Source organism: Oryx dammah, unplaced genomic scaffold (genome assembly GCF_014754425.2).
Source record: "Oryx dammah isolate SB20612 unplaced genomic scaffold, SCBI_Odam_1.1 HiC_scaffold_26, whole genome shotgun sequence".
In the NCBI taxonomy this organism is placed as follows: Eukaryota; Metazoa; Chordata; class Mammalia; order Artiodactyla; family Bovidae; genus Oryx; species Oryx dammah.
In genome coordinates, this window is record NW_024070210.1 from 71,479,758 (window position 1) to 71,501,267 (window position 21,510).

General features: G+C 36.6%; 1 protein-coding gene across 1 annotated transcript in view; it reads left to right on the forward strand.

Annotated features, from left to right (window-relative positions):
- Window positions 1-21,510, forward strand: part of DPH6 (diphthamine biosynthesis 6) — a 196,625-nt gene that overhangs the window by 56,102 nt on the left and 119,013 nt on the right. The gene's annotated exons all lie outside the window — the stretch shown is intronic.

The window sequence follows — 21,510 nt, forward strand, 5'->3', positions numbered from 1 at the left end:
ATTAAGGATCAGATGTTATTTACTCCCGCAGTAGGATGGCCTATTCCCATTAACAGTGAAGCATGTACTTCCCACTGGCAGCCATTTCTTAACTGTATGTCCTGGGAAGTGGGAGAATGTGGGATGGATTAAGGGGAATGAGTAGAAAAGTTCTAAATAACTTGAGCCGTATGCTCTGAAAACAACATGACAGCCTGTGCAAAAATCTGTTTCTTATGGCAAAGCAAAGCTAAGTTACTCAGTCGTGTCCGACTCTTTGCAACCCCGTGGACTGTAGCCTACCAGCCTCCTCAATCCACGGAATTTTCCAGGCAAGAATATTGGAGTGGGTTGCCATTTTCTCAGACAAGGAATAAAAGGATTCTCTAATTTTCTCCCAAAAGGTGATTTTATTTTTAAAACTGAGAGTAGGGAGGAAGGGTTGAATGAGGGATAGGGTAGAGAGAAACTAGTATTCATGTAAGCTCATGACTTTGCTGTTAAAAATGAGGGAACTCAAACAGAAAGTTTTTTTTTTTTTTAACATTTTATCATTCTAGATATGTTTGTGACAGGCCTCTCTGTGACCTTACAAACATCCAAGAGTATGGTCAGAAAGACATATGATATGGTATTAAGGGCAGGGGCTTTTTAACTTGAGAACTGAAATGAAAGTCGCTGAGTCATGTTCGACTCTTTGCAACCCCGTGGACTATACAGTCCATGGAATTCTCCAGGCCAGAACACTGGAGTGGGTAGTCTTTCCCTTCTCCAAGGGGTCTTCCCAACCCAGGGGTCAAACCTAGGTCTCCCGTATTGCAGGTGGATTCTTTACCAGCTGAGCCACCAGGGAAGCCCCATTTATTTGTTTATTTATTTTAAGCCCCTCTAAACTCAGGAGAGAGAAGGCACTAACTCTTAAACTATGATCTTCCATGTGTTGGGTTTAAAGAGTCTTGTATCTGCTCAACCTATAGCAAGTAAAAAAGATAGTTTACAGAATGATGAACTCATGTTGCATAGGCTTCCTTCTAGTATTGAAAAAGAATACAGCTCTGCACCAGTCAGCAATAGGCCATTTTAACAGATGACAAGCTTTTGGTCTGTATTCTTCCACGTGTGTGGTATTTGGTGTTTCTAAACTATTTTATTATTTTTACTCTATTGGGTAATGTTAGTAGAATAGTAATTTTTTTTAAATACCTCGTGCTTTTGAATAAATAGCTTTGGAATGACATTGGTTAATGTTAACTGAAGTTTGAAGACAGTCAGTTTTGTGTCTTGGTTTTATTATTTCTAACTATGATTTTGAGTCATCTTTTTCTCTACATCATATTGAGAATTGATTAAAATTTTCATAGATCGATAAGGTTAGTATTCTTTTTTTCCCTCCCTTCCTACCCTCCCCGCAAGAATATAGCTGCTAGGGCTGCTGCTAAGTTGCTTCAGTTGTGTCCGACTCTGTGCGACCCCATAGACAGAAGCCCACCAGGCTCTCCTGTCCCTGGGATTCTCCAGGCAGGAACACTGGAGTGGGTTGCCATTTCCTTCTCCAAAGAATATAGAGTGATTTAAAAAGAGGTTTTGAGGTTTTGTTTGTTTTGGTTTTACTATCAATAGTTACCCATGTTATGGAACTCTGTTTTCTCAACTTCTGACTATGGATATAGTTATGAAAAATTTAGAAGTACCTACCCTTCCCAGTACAAGAAAATTTGCTAAATGAAAAAGGAACACGTTTTAGAGCATAGAGTTGATTATACCTCAATTGGAAAACTTTGTATCTTGGTGTCAGTGATGGTTTCCAAAATGTGTAAATATTTGTAAATTCACTCCTGAGCATCAGCAAAAATAAAAACTGCTGTATAAAGGAAAAGTCACTAATATATATTTCTTGACTCCATACTATTTTATTGTCTGATTGTATCAAATTTCTTTTCATTCATTTATTTAACAAATATTCATTGACTACTTGCTGTGTGACAGGCCCTATGCTTACTGTTAGGAGTATAATGGTGAGTATCTGCTTAGCATCTTATAATTGATGTCTATGTTAATTACTAATTAATTACATAAGTAGTTATTAGCATCTATAGATATTAATCAAATAAGCCATCTAAAACATAGAATTGGAGCTATAACAAGTTCTACAAAGGAGAAGTACAAGAGGTGGTGATAAGGAATTTAAACTGGCCAAAGGTTATGAAAGGCTTCCTTGAAGTGAAGTTTGAGTGTAAGAAGTACTGAACCGTATCTGATTAAGTGCTGACAAGGAAGAGCATTTGCATTCCACATATGGGCATGAGCAAAGGTCCCTAGCAGGTAGGAGAGAAAACTGGTGAATATTATGAGGCTGAGAGAAAGGTATTACAGCTGCAGTGCTGACAGTGAATGTTGAGAGTGATGTGTGAAGAGGCTGAAGTGGGTAGATTTGGGTAGCAGTTATGTGGGTGGTTTGTAAGTACTCATCAAGCTGTCCACTTTGATACACTCTTCTATATATGCATTCTACTTCAATTAAAAAGTTTGATTAAAATTTAGATTTACTTCAGTGACTATTTTAAGGCTCCAAAGAATATTTTAAGGCGCCAAAGAATATTTTAAGGCAAACAAAAGAGCACCCTAGTAATTCTCTTCTATCCACTCCCATTTACTACTCTCTCTTCACTAAAGGTAGCCACTACCCTGGCTTCAGTCACCATGGGTTATTTTTGTCTCCTGTTAAACATGAAATAATTAGAATCACAGTATTTATAAGTTTATCTCTGCCTTCTATTGATCCCTTTTATGTCTATGAGATACTTCTGTGTTTGCACAAAGCAGTAACTTGTGCACTTTTATTACAGCATAGTAACCCAATTTATAAAAATACTATATTTTGTTTATTCATTCTGCTGTGGATGGTCACTTGAGCACTTTCTAGCTTGGGACTATTACAGGAAATGCTATGACTATTTTGTATATATCTTTTTGGTGTGCTTGTAGACTCATTTCTATTAGAAATGTATATTGGAGTCAGATTGCTAGGTTATAGGGTATGCATATGTTCAACTTTAGTAAATATTACTATATAGTTTTCCAGAATGGTTGTGACAATTTATACTCCCACCAGTAATGTATAAGAGGTCCAGTTGCTCTATGTCTTTGTCAGCACATGGCATTACCACTTTAAAAAATGTTAGTCATTCTGGTGGCATATAATGTTATGCATTATTATTTTAATTTGCATTTCTCTGCTGAGATTGAAACATTTTATATGTTTTTTATGCCCATTTTGATATTCTTTTTTGGGTAGTGCCCAGCCAAGTCTGTTCACAACTTTTCTCTCTCATATTTGATTATCTCTCTCTCATATTAATTTAGGAGTTCTTTATGTTTTTGATATAAGTCCTTTGTCAGACAGAGGTTTTATAATACAGATATCTTTTATTCTGTGGTGGAAACATGTCTTCTACTCTGGTGCTTAAAAAAATTCAGATTATCAGCTTTTCTTGTATGATTAGGTAAGGCATTTATGTGGGCTTCTGAGGTCGTTCTAGTGGTAAAGAACCTGCCTGCCAGCGCAGGAGATGCAAGAGATGCAGCTTTGATCCCTGGGTAGGGAAGCCCTGCTGGAGGAGGAAATGGCAACCCACTCCAGTTTTCTTGCCGGGAGAATCCTATAGACAGCGGAGCCTCACAGGCTATGGTCCATAGGGCCGCAAAGAGTTGGACACAGCTGAAACAACAGCACACGTGCAGGGCGTCTCTGTACCTTGTTAATGGAATCTTTACCTACCCAAAAGTCAGGAAAGTATTCTCCTATACAGTCTTTTAGAAGCTATTGTTTACTTACACATTTAGATGTACACTTGAACTTGATTTGAGTATGACGTGAACTAGGAGTAAAGATTCATTTTTGTTGTTGTTCCAAATGGATATCCGTTTATCCCAGTATTGTGTTTTGAAAAGACCTCACTGTACTCCATTGTCATCTTTGACATAAAGTAAGTGACCTTATATATGTGGATCTATTTCTGAATTCTCTATTCTGTTGGTTCATTTGTTTCTTTTTATGTCATTAGAACACTTTTTAAATTATTGCAAATTTATACTAATTCTTATATCTGGTAGTGTAATCTCTCTAACTTTTTTCCTTTTTTAAAATTATTATGACTATTTTTCAGCTATTTTAGATATCAAGTTGCCAGTTTCTACAAAAATAATCTGGAATTTTAAAAATTATGTACTTATTTTTGACTGTGCTGGGTCTTCATTGCTACTTGGGCTTGTCTCTAGTTTTGGTAAGCGGGCCTACTCTGTTGCTGTGCATGGGCTTCTCATTGGGGTGGCTTCTCTTGTTGCAGAGCACAGGCTTTAGGCATGTGGGCTCAGTAGCTGCAGCTTGGGGACTCTAGAGCGCAGGCTCAGTGGTTGTGACCCATAGGCTTAGTTGCCCCGTGGTATGTGGGATCCTCCTGGACCAGGGATTAAACCTGTGTCCACTGCATTGGCAGATGGTTTCTTAACCACTAGACCACCAAGAGAGTCCTCTGCTGGGATTTTGATTGGGATTATATTTAATCTCTGGAGGAGAAAAATCACAACCCACTCCAGTATTCTTACCTGGGGAATTCCATGTACAGAGGAGCCTGGCGGACTACAGTCCATGGGGTCACAAAAGAATCAGACACGACTTAGCAAGTAAACAATACTGAATCTAATTTGAAGAGAGCTGGCATCAATACTGCATTAATACTATATCAATTAATGTGAATAGTATTAATATATAGTATTAATATATTCCTCCATATATTTGAGTCGTCTTTAATTCCTCTTAATGTTTTAAAGTTTTCTGTGTAGAAGTCATTTGCAGATCCTTTTAGATTTGTGTTTGAGTATTTTTGATGCTAGTGCCAATGTGTTATTAGTTTGTTAGGGCTGCCACAACAAAGTACCACAGAGTCAATGGCTTACACAATAGAAGTTTGTAGAGGCTAGAAGTCCAAGATCAAGGTGTCAATATGATTGGTGTCATTCTGAGGCTCTTTCATTAACTTACAGATGACCTTATCCCTATGTCTTCATGTGGTCTTCCCTGTGTCTGTGTGTATATCTGTGAGCTAATATAAGGTATAAAACACCTACTCTTCTTATAAAGACATAGTCATAGTAGAGTAAGACCCCCCCCTGTGTAACCTGATTTTACCCTATTCTTTAAAGGATGTCCAAATACTGTCACATTCTAAGGTACTGGGGTTTAGAATTTCAGTATATGAATTTTGTGGAGACACAATTTAGCCCATAACACAGGGTGTCATATTGTTTGTTATTGATTTATAGACATACAATTTTAATTTTGAATATTGACCTTGTATGTATATAGTGATTGATCTTGTTAAACTCACTTATTAATCTAATAGTGTTTCTGTTAACTGTTTTGGATTTTGTACATAATTGCATCACCTGAGAATAATGGCAGTTTTATTCCTGATCTGACTGAAAGCCTTTAGTATTTCACCATTAAGAAGAAACTTGCTATGGGTTTTTTGTAAACACTTGTATCAAATTACAGTAGCTTTCTTTCTGTTGCTGCTGTGTTTGTTTTTTTGCTTTGTTTGTTTGTTTTAATCATGAACTGAGTTTGAAACTCTTAGACTATATGAAATTGTTATAATGGATACAAGTTGGTTGAATTTACTGGTAGATAATTTTTGATATGAAGAACGATGGAAAAAAGAAATTTCTTGTTCAAAATATGAAGTTTTATTGAAAAAGTTAAAAATTTAACCATCTAATATTTCTAAAGATTCAGATATTTATAATCATCAGCACTTGAATATTCTAACATGATTTTTTTTAAAATTCTCGCCAGCTAATGTTGTTATCCAGTGTATTTTCAGTTAATAATGGAAATAACTGCTCTGGTTTCTTTGCTTTGGTATTTTGGAGTTTGGTGCTCCAAAACAGTGAGTGTGTGCAAAAGTTAAATTGTGCATTGCACAAATAGCTTTCATTTTGTAGACATCTGGAAATCATTAAAAAATGTGCTATTCAGAAATAGATGGATGACAAAAAATAGTCATGATGATAATGTTAATAATAATAGTAATTATTAGTAATAATAGCTAAAGATAGTAATAGTAATAATAAGTAAAGGTAATATTTTTTGAGCAATTACAAATTTCTTACTTTTGATCAGACACTGTTCTAAGTTATTTAACTCTCATACAACAATTTCATCCTTCCTTTTTACTATTAAGGAGACTGAGGCACAGGAAGATAAGGAACTTTCTCCAGGTCACAAAGCTACTAAATGATGGAATCATAATTTGAACCCAGGCAACTGGCTCCAAAGCTTTCTTGTGAAGTCTGTGTTATGTTAGGCTGAGATAGAAACTTAAGATTCTTAAAATAGATGGGTAGGAATACATTTTAATCTCAGACTCAAAAAATACAGCAGAAGCAACAAAAATGTAATTCAAACATCTCACCTGAAATACAAGCGTTCTCCACATTATGGCTTCATTAATTGTCCCTGTATGTGTACTGAGTACATAGTTCCTCTCCCACCTGTTACTATTAAACCATTTGTCTAATTCTCTGCCTAATACTCCTCTTCCTAAACCAAATGACTTCACACATTTTATTTTGACTGCAGGTGAGAGAATGTTGGAAAATCAGCATGACTATACTATTCTTGAATAAAGAACTTAAGTTAGTGGTCTTCCTGAGGTAGGAAGTAGACCCATGTTAAGGATGACACTCAGAATCAGGTAAAAGTAGTTTGTACATTAGGATCTGTTTGTAAAGTTCTATCTTATATCTAGTAAACCAAAATAGTGAAATTCATTATTCATTTCTTTCTATACCTTTCCATGATGTTTAAGCATAGTGGTTACAAGCCCATTCTCTGGAGCATAACTGCACTAGTAGTTATATGTTCTTCAACAAATTCCTTAATCCCTCTGTACTTCAGTTTTTGTATTAGTAAAATAAAAAATAAAGGAACATACCTTATGAAGTCATAATGAAGATTGAATAAGATAATACATGTAAACCCTTAGCAGAGAGCATGCACTTATTTAACACCTCACTGATTGTTAGCATTGCTCTCAGCCTTGAAAATCTCAGTTAGTGGAGGCCAGGAGAGATAATGCTTAACAAGAAAAATGTTTCTGAATCTTAGGAAATCTTATTCCTATAGATTGCTATTATTGATAAAGGGGGAGGGAAATTTGGTGGATTACTGTCTAGCATCCACATGACAAACAATTTTCATTTTTTGGTTGATAAATAATATTCTCATGTCTGAGTGAAAAACTTGAATAACATAATGGGTAAATTTAATTATCCTCCTTCATTGGCCTTGTGTTTGATGTTGACCATGCAGTTCAAAGGATTAATTAAAAATGCTGCTGCAAAAGTGATTATAGGACCTTGAAAGAACATATTTTAGGACATTAATGTAAGTAACAGTTTACTTTGTAGAAAAATTTTCTTTATCTACAAATTCAGTAACTTTACTTTTGACCTCACAAGGTCGTCAGCTCACTGACTACACAAGGTCATCAGCTCTTATTTACTCTGTGCCAGGCACTGTATATAATATCCATCCATCTTTTCTTCCCTAAGGGAATAGCCTTTTATCTCTCTTCACTGTTCCATTCTTTAATATATATATATATGTATATACTCACATACACATATAAGTATCTTTAAATTCCCAAAACAAGCTGAGATGGCACAGTGTATTTAAGCAATGTGGATTGCATCAGATATCACATTCTTCCAGATATATTTTCCAAATGGAAAGATGGTTCAACATTTTCTATTATTATTTTAGATGAAATGTTCTGCAATATGTTGTTGACATTGTTCTGAAGTAAATACTGTATGCTCCAGTCTCTCAGGGACCCTCATGGAAATGAGATGTGTGTCCCAGGAGGCTATCTCAGAAATGAAAAATTCTAAATAAAATGGAATAAATGAAGAGACACACAAGAATTTGTTATAAGAAAATATTCTTTTGTATAATCCTGGACCTAAAGAAAATGAAATGTTAGCACAACAGATTGCTATCATTATATGACTCTATGTGGTCACATACTCATAATAATTTGTCTTTTTTTTTTTCCTTTTCTAGTCAAATAGACTGAAGGTATTTTGTTTTACAGTGATGGAGCATAGTTCATTTATTAACAATATTCCACAGTCACTTGATCCACTACCAATCTGTCTTTATAACTGACAATTCAGGCTGCCTTCTTTTCTGGTTTTGGGGGATATGTTTTTCTTTAAGAGAGACTAAGTGGGAGCCAAAGAAATCTCAGACTTTACTTAGCGAAGTGCAAATTAACCCAGGAATTGAGGTGCAGTTGAAAAAGGGCCAGTGATCCTAGAGTAGTTTTAGACAGATACAGAGATAAATGTTCAGTCTTCTTTTAGCCTTGGGTGTTCTTTAAGTTTAGGTGCCCCTTCTGCATGAAGAACATTCGCTTCAGGTCTTACAAAACAAGTTTTAAATTTTTTTTTTTCTTGCCCAAAAGTTTATTGATTACATATTTAAACTGTTCACAATTCAAACCTTTTTCCTGTTATCAGGGCATTTACTACTTCACAAACACCTCATGATACCCACCCTAATTCCTCTCCTAAGGAGAATCTAGAGTCTCTTTTCTGCTATTCATGGTTACTGAGTTAATTAGGATATATTTAAATTTCCATCTGGTATTTTCTTTAATCCAACACTAGGGCTTATGTATTTTCAGTTGTTTTTGTTGTTGTTCAGTTGCTTAGTCATGTCAACTCTTTGCGACCCCATGGACTGCAGCATGTCAGGCTTCCTTGTCCTTTGCTATCTTCTGGAGTTTGCTCAAACTCATGTCCATTGGGCAGATGATGCCATCCAACCATCTCATCCTCTGTTGCCCCCTTCTCCTCCTTCCCTCAATTCTTCTCAGCATCAGTGTCTTTTCTAGTGAGTTGGCTTTTTGCATTAGGTAGCCATAATATTGGAACTTCAGCTTCAGCCTCAGTCCATCCAGTAAATATTCAGGGTTGATTTCCTTTAGGATTGACTGATTTGATCTCCATGCTGTCCAAGGGACCCTCAAGAATCTTCTCCAGCACCTCAGTTCTTTGACCCTCAACTCTCACACCCATACATGACTACTGGAAAAACCATAGTTTTGGCTATGTGGACCTTTGTTGGCAAAGTGATGTCTCTACTTTTTAATATGCCGTCTAGGTTTGTCATAGCTTTTCTTCAAAGGAGCAAATTGTCTTTTAATTTTATAGCTGCATTTTCAATAGTTTTGTTGAATTATTTACCAAAAATATTTTATTGCTTTTTGCTGCTTTTTAAAACTAATCATTATTAGGTTTTTAACTCAGAAAAAATATTTAAAAACATCTTACAATCCTGTACCCAGATAAGTGAAGTCACTCAGTCGTATTCGACTCTTTATGACCCCATGGACTGTAGTCTATCAGGCTCCTCCATCCATGGGATTTTCCAGGCAAGAGTGCTGGAGTGGATTGCCATTTTCTTCTCCAACTTATGCTAATATTTGAAAAAATAGTGTGTTATTAGATGAATAAAATTGTACATGAAAGTATAGAACTTGTCTCCAGCCCCACAAAGCAAAACATTTAATAGATTTTATATATTGTACCAAGAAAAATTATATTTAATGTTTTATTGTGTAAACAGAAAGGATCTTATTCTATGTACACTATGATATGAACGTAAGAAAGATATAGACCCTTGTAAAAGTTTGGTGAGTAAGTTTTGGTTGTAATTCTAGTTACTATTTATTAATATGTATTATATTCTTTTTATGATATATTAGTTGGATCTTTTTTAAGCTAGAAAAAATATTAGAAACATAAGGGAACCTCATGAAACTAGAGCAAAGGATTCCAGTACTTTTAAAACTTACCTATTACTTCTGCTTCTCTTTAGCATACACTCTGTTTTCCCTAAAACCACAAGTTTTCTCAGATCTCCAGATTATATAGTAGACAACATGGATGCTCATAATTTTCAAGGTTATAACTCTATTTTTAAGAGTCTGTCTTAGCCTGATTTTAAAATCTGTTAGTTTCAATTTCAGATTTCTGAGAAGGAGACTATTGCCCAGCTTGGAATATCCACTTTAGACCAATTAATGATTGCCTCAGGGACCAAATCATCTTGTGAATAACAGTTGTGGTTACCACATGAGTGAAGGGTGGACATTTTCCTCAAAAAAGATGCTAGACAGACAACAAAGTATGTATCTACTGTATTCATTGAAATAACAAGGTGCGGTGATTTTATAGCTTTCTATAGCTTTTGAACTGTGGTGTTGGAGAAGACTCTTGAGAGTCCCTTGGACTGCAAGGAGATCCAACCAGTCCATTCTGAAGATCAGCCCTGGGATTTCTTTGGAAGGAATGATGCTAAAGCTGAAACTCCAGTACTCTGGCCACCTCATGCGAAAAGACTTTGATGCTGGGAAGGATTGGGGGCAGGAGGAGAAGGGGACGACAGAGGATGAGATGGCTGGATGGCATCACTGACTCGATGGACGTGAGTCTGAGTGAACTCCGGGAGTTGGTGATGGACAGGGAGGCCTGGCATGCTGCGATTCATGGGGTTGCAAAGAGTTGGACACGACTGAGTGACTGAACTGAACTGATAGCTTTCTTTTGGAGAAGGCAATGGCACCTCACTCCAGTACTCTTGCCTGGAAAATCCCATGGATGGTAGAGCCTGGTAGACTGTAGTCCATCGGGTCGCTAAGAGTTGGACATGACTGAGCGACTTCACTTTCACTTTTCACTTTCATGCATTGGGAAAGGAAATGGCAACCCACTCCAGTGTTTTTGCCTGGAGAATCCCAGGGATGGGGCAGCCTGGTAGGCTGCCATCTATGAGGTCGCACAGAGTCGGACACGACTGAAGCAACTTAGTAGCATAACTTTCTGTCCACAAAGTTGCAGTATCAGTCTTGTATTTTTAGGAAATTTAGAAAAATTCAAAGTCTCATTATTTCTGAATTAAAATGACTATGGTCCTCAAGACTAGATTTTTTAATTCCATTTGCCTGATTATAATTTCCTTTCCTCATCATTTTTATCTCTTTCATAGACCATAGAACTTTATTTTATGTAATGTATAGTTTGTTCCTTTTTTGTTCCTTTCTAACTAATATTTAACTGGTTTAACTAGGGATTAGTGTTCTGCTAAACTCCAGAACCATTTGGGGAGAAATAGTGGGTACTAGGAAGGGCTCTGGACCCACAAGCAGAGGTCTGGGTGTGAGTTGTGAATTTCTCTCCAACTTGTCATATTATTATAATCTAAAAACAGCAATACTATAAACTGTCAATTTCATTACAGGCTAGTTGTGAGAAGGGTCAGACAAGATAATATATATGAAATTGCTTCATAAATTCAGAAATATTCTACCCAAACAGTTATTAGACATTTGATTTTGACAGAGAGAAAGAAAAGGAAATCTTGCTCTACCAACTGATCGAGACTGATGAAGACATGTGATTTGTTCTTCTAACAAGAAGAACAAAAGAGAATTTGAAAGAACAGCTGGCTACATTTATGATTTGTTTAAATGAGAAATTGCATTAGCTATTAAAGATTGCTTACGTCTAAAAATAATCCATGCTGATCTTTGGAGCAGAGGGTGAACCATAGAATAAACTTGTCTTTGTAATGACCTGATCATGTAATGGGGTTGACAAAGGAGAGCAAGACCATTTAGTTATTTTGACATAATAACATATCCTGATACACAGATTGTATAGTAATGATTTAAACATTATTAAGACAACACATAGCAATACAAAAAGTCTTAATCCCCTTATCCAAGAATTCCTAATGCTAAACTTTTGATGTGTTTCCCATATGCTGTTCAATCCCCAGTCTCCTCCCTGCCAGCCATGGAACTTTTTGGCTCTACTACTTACTTACTAGCTATGTGAGCTTGGACAAGTTATCTAACTCCATGTGCCTTAGTTTTTTCATCTGAAGATATAGCAATACCTACTACAAAGGACTGTTGTGAAATCTAAATTACACTAATAGATGTTAAATGTTTAGAACAGTGTCTGGTTTGGTAAAGGGCATGAAAACCCACTCCAGTATTCTTGGCTGGAGAACCCCATGGACAGAGGAGCCTGGTGGGTCACAGTCTACGGCGTTGCAAAGTCGGACATGACTGAAGTGATTTAGCCTGTATGCTGGTTGGTATTTGGTAAGTAGTCAAAAAATGTTAAATTAATCATCTTATTGTTTTTTTCACTTAATGACATTTTCATTATATTGCTACTTCATAGAAACTTCTGTGCTCAGTCGCTCCCAATGGACTTTGTAGCCTGCCAGGCTCCTCTGTCCTTGGGGTTTCAGGCAGTAGGTTGGGGTTACTGGAGTAGGTTGTCATTTCCTCCTCCAGGAGATCCTCCTAATCTAGGGATCAAACCACATATCCTGTGTCTCCTGCACTGCAGGCAGATTCTTTACCTGCTGAGCCATCAGTGAAGCCACAGAAACTTCTGAAATTTTGTTAAACATAAGAAACATTTACTTAAATTTAGTTTCTGCAAATGCTACTTTCTCTTCTTGAACTTTTTATTAGGAAAAATTTCAAACATACACAAAAGTAGGAGGAATATATAACTAACCCAATTAACCATCTCCTATTGGGTTTGGCAGCCTCAAAAGCAAGAGAGTTCCAGAAAAACATCTATTTCTGCTTTATTGACTATGCCAAAGCTTTTGACTGTGTGGATCACAATAAACTGTGGAAAATTCTGAAAGAGATGGGAATACCAAACCACCTAACCTGCCTCTTGAGAAATCTGTATGCAGGCCAGAAGCAACAGTTAGAACTAGACATGGAACAACATACTGGTTCCAAATAGGAAAAGGAGTACATCAAGGCTGTATATTGTCACCCTGCTTATTTAACTTATATGCAGAATACATCATGAGAAACTCTGGGCTGGATGAAGCACAAGCTGGAATCAAGATTGCTGGGAGGAATATCAATAACCTCAGATATGCAGATGACACCACCCTTATGGCAGAAAGTGAAGAGGAACTAAAAAGCCTCTTGATGAAAGTGAAAGAGGAGAGTGAAAAAGTTGGCTTAAAGCTCAACATTCAGAAAACGAAGATCACAGCATCCGGTCCCAACACTTCATGGGAAATAGATGGAGAAACAGTGGAAACAGTGTCAGACTTTATTTTGGGGGCCTCCAAAATCACTGCAGATGGTGATTGCAGCCATGAAATTAAAAGACGCTTACTCCTTGGAGGAAAAGTTATGAGCAACCTAGATAGTATATTCAAAAGCAGAGACATTACTTTGCCGACTAAGGTCCATCTAGTCAAGGCTCTGGTTTTTCCAGTAGTCATGTATGGATGTGAGAGTTGGACTGTGAAGAAGGCTGAGCACCAAAGAATTGATGCTTTTGAACTGTGGTGTTGGAGAAGACTCTTGAGAGTCTCTTGGACTGCAAGGAGATCCAACCAGTCCATTCTGAAGGAGATCAACCCTGGAATTTCTTTGGAAGGAATGATGCTGAAGCTGAAACTCCAGTACTTTGGCCACCTGATGCGAAGAGTTGACTCATTGGAAAAGACTCTGATGCTGGGAGGGATTGGGGGCAGGAGGAGAAGGGGACAACAGAGGATGAGATGGCTGGATGGCATCACTGACTCAATGAACGTGAGTCTGAGTGAACTCCAGGAGTTGGTGATGGACAGGGAGACCTGGCGTCCTGCGATTCATGGGGTCGCAAAGAATCGGACACAACTGAGCAACTGAACTGAAAATCATCCTCGATAATCTTTCTTTTCTGGTGTTCTTGCCCTTTTGTCAACTTCTCCTTTTGCATGCAGCCTGGACCTAAAGACTTACTTTTACCAACAGAATACAGCAAAAGTGATAGGATGTCACTCCAAGAGGAGGTTACAAAGAGACTTTGTTATTTGGTGTCCTTCCTTTCCTGCTGTCTTACTCAGTCACTCTGAGAGAAAGTTGGCTGCCATGTCTGAGCTGCCCCTTGAAGGTTACGTAGTAACAAACTGGGGGAGGCCTCTTGTTAACAGCCAGTGAGAAACTAACACTCTGAGTCCAGCAGTCCACAAAGAACTGAATTTTGCCACAATGATATAAATAAGTTTGAAAGCAGATCTTGCCCCATTTGAGTCTTCAGTTCAGTTCAGTCACTCAGTCGTGTCTGACTCTTTGAAACCCCATGGACTGCAGCACGCCAGGCTTCCCTGTCCATCACCAACTCCTGAAGCTTATTCAAACTCATGTCCAGTCTTCAGATGACATCATATCCCTGGCTTACAGAATGACCATGTCAAAATTCAGTTGGCCATAAATGTGAAGGTTTACTTCTAGACTCTAAATTCTGTTTCATTGACCTATATGCCTATTCTTACTTCAGTACCATTATATTGATTATTTGGTTTTATAGTAAATTTAGAATGTTTAATAATCAGGTGCTGCTCTCTCTTTTGTCCTATCCACATAGGCTTACTATTGTCAGGAATGTATAGCTAGCTTGGGTCCTCTCTGTGTATCTTACATATATGTGTGTTCAGTTCAGTTCAGTCTCTCAGTCATGTCCGACTCTGTGACCCCATGAACCGCAGCATGCCAGGCCTTCCTGTCCATCACCAACTCCCAGAGTCAACACAAATCCATGTCCATTGAATCGGTGATGCCATCCCACCATCTCATCCTCTGTCATCCCCTTCTCCTCCTTCCCTCAATCTTTCCCAGCATCAGGGTCTTTTCCAACGAGTCAGCTCTTCACATCAGGTGGCCAGAGTATTGGAGTTTCATCTTCAACATCAGTCCTTCCAATGAAAACCCAGGACTGATCTCCTTTAGAATGGACTGGTTGGATCTCCTTGCAGTCCAAGAGACTCTCAAGAGTCTTCTCCAACACCGCAGTTGAAAAGCATCAATTCTTCTGTGCTCAGCTTTTTTTATAGTCCAACTCCCACATCCATACATGACCACTGGAAAAACCATAGCCTTGACTAGATGGACCTTTGTTGACAAAGTGATGTCTCTGCTTTCTAATATGCTGTCTAGGTTGGTCATGACTTTCCTTCCAACGAGTAAGCGTCTTTTAATTTCATGGTTGCAATCACCATCAGCAGTGATCTTGGAACCCAGGAAAATAAAGTCAGCCACTGTTACCACTGTTTCCCCATCTATTTCCCATGAAGTGATGGGACCAGATGCCATGATCTCAGTTTTCTGAATGTTGAGCTTTAAGCCAACTTTTTCACTCTCCTCTTTCACTTTCATCAAGAGGCTTTTTAGTTCCTCTTCACTTTCTGCCATAAGGGTGGTGTCATCTGCATATCTGAGGTTATTGATATTCCTCCCAGCAATCTTGATTCCAGCTTGTGCTTCATCCAGCCCGGCGTTTCTCATGATGTACTCTGCATGTAAGTTCAATAAGCAGGGTGACAATATACAGCCTTGACGTACTCCTTTTCCTATTTGGAACCAGTTTGTTGTTCCATGTTCAGTTCTAACTGTTGCTTCCTGACCTGCATACAGATTTTTCAAGAGGCAGGTTAGGTGGTCTGGTATTCCCATCTCTTTCAGAATTTTCCACAGTTTATTGTGATCCCCACAGTCAAAGGCTGTGGCATAGTCAATAAAGCAGAAATAGATGTTTTTCTGGAACTCTTTTGCTTTTTCAATGATCCAGCAGATGTTGGCAATTTGATCTCTGGTTCCTCTGCCTTTTCTAAAACCAGCTTGAACATCTGGAAGCTCATGGTTCACGTATTGCTTAAGCCTGACTTGGAGAATTTTGAGCATTACTTTACTAGTGTGTGAGATGAGTGCAATTGTGTGGTAGTCTGAACATTTTTTAAAAATATAAATTTATTTATTTTAATTGGATGCTAATTACAATATTATATTGGTTTTGCCATACATAAACATGAATCCGCCATGGGTGTACACGTGTTCCTCATCCTGAACACCCCTCCCACCTCCCTCCTCATATCATCCCTCTGGGTTATCCCAATGTACCAGCCCCAAGCATCCTATATCATGCATTGAACCTGGACTGGTGATTAGTTTCATGAACATTCTTTGGCATTGCCTTTCTTTGGGATTGGAATGAAACTGACCTTTTCGAGTCCTGTGGCCACTGCTGAGTTTTCCAGATTTGCTGGCATATTGAGTGCAGCACTTTCACAGCATCATCTTCCAGGATTTGAAACAGCTCAACTGGAATTCCATCACCTCCACTAGCTTTGTTCATAGTGATGCTTCCTAAGGCCCACTTGACTTCACATTCCAAGATGTCTGGCTCTAGATGAGTGATCACACCATTGTGATTATCTGAGTCATGAAGATCTTTTTTGTACAGTTCTGTGTATTCTTGCCACCTCTTCTTAATATCTTCTGTTTCTGTTAGGTCCATACCATTTCTGTCCTTTATCAAGCCCATCTTTGCATGAAATGTTCCCTTGGTATCTCTAATTTTCTTGAAGAGATCTCTAGTCTTTGCCTTTCTATGTGTGTAGAATTTACTAATTTGTTCTATGCTGCTTCATTTTCTGGGTTTCACTATTAAATATCTGGCTAATCTAAAGGTCCATTGCTTAATCCAACCAGGGTTATAACCTCAGGCCGTGAGTCACTGGTCTTCTCACTTCATTTGTCAAGGAGATCACAGTTACTGAGAATGCTACTGGGTGTGGCATTTTTAGTAACAACTGACATTGAGACATTTGACAATGAGACATTTTTCCATGTCTCATTCCAAATCAAGTCAGCCTCATCTAGCAATAAAACTGCTGTTTTTCACAGCTTCCCCGGCCTTGATATGAGAGCCGCTCCAGGCAAGAATGCCACAGACTCCCAAAGTTCAGTAGTTTTTCATGTATAACCACTTCTTAATTTAGTATATACCTTTGATCAATTTCCAGAGCCCTGAGATACTTGTTTCTGACAGTTTGTCAAGAAACTGTTTATGGACAAAATTTGCTGGTAGTAAAATCTCCATGCATTATTTTCTCTTTTTGAAAGTTTTTTTTTTTTCCTTTTCCAAAATTTTAAATTTAACAATACGGTAAAGTAATATAAAGTAATAAATACGCTGGTACCTAGTAGAGACTTCAACAACAGTTAAACCATAACCTATCTTATTTCATGTATACACCCACTTACCTCCTTCCATTATTATTTTAAAGGAAACACCTGATATCATGTATAATTTGCAAATATTTTAACATCTATCTCTAAGAGATAAGATTTTCTTTTTAAGTATAATTATATCCCATAACCACAGATTAAAATAATTCATAATAATTTCTTAGCTTATTGTACATCCCAGTCAGTGTTCAAATTTTCAGTTGTTTCATAATATCTTACGTTGTTTTTTGTGTTTTGTTTAAATCAGGATCCAAGTAAGTTTTACTGATTGTAATTGGCTGGTATATCTTTTAAATCCCTTGTACATAATCTATGTTTTGTCTCTCTTTAAACTTCTTCATTGAATAAACTAGGACACTTGTCCAGTAGGGTTTACTACAGACTGACAAAAACCCCACAGTGTAGTGCAGTATATTTCTTTGTTCTAATTTCCTACCAATTCATCATTGGATCTAAAGCTTTGCTGTCTAGTTTGATAGCCATGAGATACATGCCATTGAATAAATTAACATTTTAATCAATTATAGCTAGGTAAAATTTAAAAATTACTACCTCAGTGTCAGTAGCCACATTTCAGATGCTCAGTAGCCACGTGTGGGTCATAGTTTCCATATTGGATGGTACAGATAGAACATTTCCATCACTGCTGAAAGCTCAATGAAAATCACTAATCTAGAAGTTTCATTAAATTCAGGTTTGCATTTTTTTAAGACTACTTCACAAATGATTTTATGTTCTTTCAATAGGAGGCATAACATCTAATTCTCTTTTTTATGATGTTAGCAGCTGCCAATGATTGTTTCATAGATTTATTATTTAAAAGTAGGTTGCAAAATGGTGATATTAATGATTCTACTGTTTGTGCTTCATTTATTAGTTGGAACAGTCTATTGAAAAAAGACTTCCCTTCACCTTTATTTGCTTACTTAGCAGCTACCTAAGGCTTCCCTGGTGGCTTAGCAGTAAAGCATCTGCCTACAGTACAGGGCACGCAAGAGACCCAAGCTTGATCCCTGGATCAGGAAGATCCCCTCGACTAAGAAATGGCAAACTGCTCCAGTGTTCTTGCCTGGAAAATTCCATGGACAAAGGAGCCTGGTGGGCTACAGTCCACGGGGTTACAAAGAGTTGGACATGACTGTGTGACTGAACACATATAGAAGCTACCCAGTAATATATAAGAAAGACAGGACAAATTGTTAATTATTAACTTACTTGAAAATAATATTTTCTTAAAGATAATACTCAGCCTAAATATAAGCTGATTTAATTTCTCTTGTTAAATTATTTTAATGGAATTCTTAGGTTAAATATTAGCATTCTATATATAAAATATTATAATGCTTGTTTTAAACATTTTACTTAAGAATAAAAACATAAAACTACTATAGGTTTTACAGGCATTCTATGCAAAGTCCTACAGTTGTATTTGATATTTTTGTAATTGGTATCGGATAGAAACTTACATAGCTTTTAGACTCAGTTTGTTGTGGTTGTTCACTGTCACCTCATCACTGCAAAGTAATTTTAGCATATTAAATTTTGGGAAACTTGTTTATATCAAATTCAGTTTTGACATGACTTAAATATAAGTCATCCTCAGGTCTGTAATGGAGGTCATCCTTATATATAGGATTTCCTGAAGGAAATGTCTACAGGCAAATGCTGTGTAAATATTTGAGCTTTACAAGTAAAGAAACCACAAAATACATACATATTTCACTGCAAAAAGCATCTACCTAATATTAGCATTTCTTTAGCTAATATTGTTATGAAGTTTTCTAATTGACTTGAACTCATCTCAGAAGCAAAATTGGATTGTTACTATAATTTTTTAATTCAAGATTAATTTTTATTTTGTTTTTATCAAAATTAATGTGTCATATTTATATCTTATATATTTACCTCAAGTTTATATCAGTAATCACACACCCAAATAAATTTTATTATTAAAGTAATTTTTTAAAGAGTGACATTTTCACTGTTCAGGAAAATACATTTAAAAATATAGAAGATAGTATTTAGAACAATAATAAAAACATTATTTTAATAAATGACATTATTAAAATTGTCCTTGCAGTTACTTTTTGAGGATGGACCCAGTGTTCTAATTATAGTCTCAACTAAAACTTTGGATAATTTTCTTTTCAATTAGAAGTTTTAATACTTATGAATCATTATGCTTTTTATTTAAACAAGCTGTTAACTAATACTCTTGTGTGGATTTGAAGTTGTGGAGCGTTCAGGACAGTGTTGTGACTGTTAAAGTGAGACATACAGAGGTCAGGGAGCATGCATCAATAAACTCTGTGATATGAGAGGAGACCAAAAAGCCCTGGGGATTGCTGGAAGCTGCTAAACTAAGTCACCTCTTGGTGATTGGTTTGAATTTCATCCTGTAACCCTAAGATAATTTTTCAACTGCTCTTTGGTGAACTCCAAAATGTGTAGACATCTTGGAGAAGCTTTAACCTGGTTGTAAGCAATGTTAGTCCTTGATGGACACCCATCATCCAAGTGTTTCCTGAAAGGTATACAATGCTGCTTGTAGCAGTTAGGAAAGCAGAACCATTTCCTCTGCACTTCAGGTAATTCTTGACAAAAACAGTGATTTCAGAGGGTCTGTATTAAGCTTTTTTAATGTATTGAAAATTACAACTTTATGTTACATTGATCCTCTATCCATATGTGGGTAGTATTGGGCCTCTGATACTTTGGAGAAGGAAATGGCAACCCATTCCAATATTCTTGCCTGGAGAATCCCAGAGATGGGAGAGCCGGGTGGGCTGCCGTCTCTGGGGTCGCTAAGTATCTCTCTGATACTTAGTGGCTTATATTTGTGTAGAATCAGCTCAGTTCTCATCCTGTCAATGGTCTATTTAACTGAAAAGTTGCATTTGATAAAAAGAATATGAGAATTTTGTTGATATTGAATATATTATCTGATCATAGTAGAAGAGAAGAATAAAGATGATGGAGTATTAATTTGAAATTTTCCTTGTCAGAGGGTTTAGGACTCTTGCTCTGATTTATAAATGGATTTTTCATAACGACTGCCTATTATGTCTTTCAAAGATAATTTTCCATTCTTTTCAGATTTAGTTTCTTCTTGCGCTTATTACTGATATATCCGTTTATAAGATAGCCCTCTTCTCTATTTAAAACAATCTTAATTAGGAATCTGAGAATGCTTTGAAAATCATAATATGCTCTTTCAGTTTAAAGGTTTGCCATAATTGTAGGAGCTTTTAAATTCTCTTATTAATAATCAGGCCCTGATGATATGTATTATTTTAATTGGTAATATTGCAAATGACTGTTGGTGCTCATTGTTACGGGTTAAAAATTGATGTTTTTTATCCCTAAGACACTGGAGAAACCCCCCTCCTTAATTAATTTAGGATCTTGCTGTAGTTTAATATACTTTAGATTTTTTTTTTTAATTGGTGAAATGATATCCTTTTAATGAATTGTGTGAATGAATGATCTGGAATTCATACACACCTTCCCTTAACCATTAAATATTTGGTCTACTTGGTGTAATTTAAGTTTCCTAAAAGTAGTATTGATAATAAGCACTTTTTCAATAAAATCTCTCAGAATCTAGTTTTAAGAATTCCATTTCCCTAATCCACTGCATATTTTTACTACCTTTATGTGGTTTTGTTTATATTTAAGTTTGCACATGTTTGTGTATGTGTGTGTGTGTGTATAGATAAAATACCCCTGGTCTTTTCTCTAAATTTTTGTTTTCTTAAAAAATTTAGAGGTAATTCGAATGTTGACTATAACATTTCTTCCCAGACAGACATTGTTACAATGGTAAGCAGTTCTGTTTACTTATAGGCTTATCAGTAACCTTTACACATAATGTGATATTGTCTGAATGTCTTATTTTGTTCAGCTTTCCCTGGCACTGATGAAGCCTAAGGCTGCTATTTCTTTCAGTTACTGATAATTTTTTATCTGATTAACTGACACATTTAGTTGAAATCAGATGAAGCCCTTAGGCTGGGCATGGATTTAATTTAAAAAGTATCAAAGGTTTGCTCTGTGTGCTATTTAATCATCATGTTTATCAGGCAAAGAAAAATTACTGGAAGGACCATAGGGAGAGGGTTATCTTAAGGAGCAGTAGCTTGGGAAATTGATAATAGCTACAAGGTAATTTACTGCTAAGTTTTACATTCATTAATATAACATTTCCCGCTAATAATTACAGTGCATGTAATATACTAATTAAATTGAAAGCATTATCACTAATTTTCTTTCTGCTGAACCCTAAGATGGCTAGATAAGAAGTGAGAATGTGAAATTGAAGAAAACCCATGTAGTCACA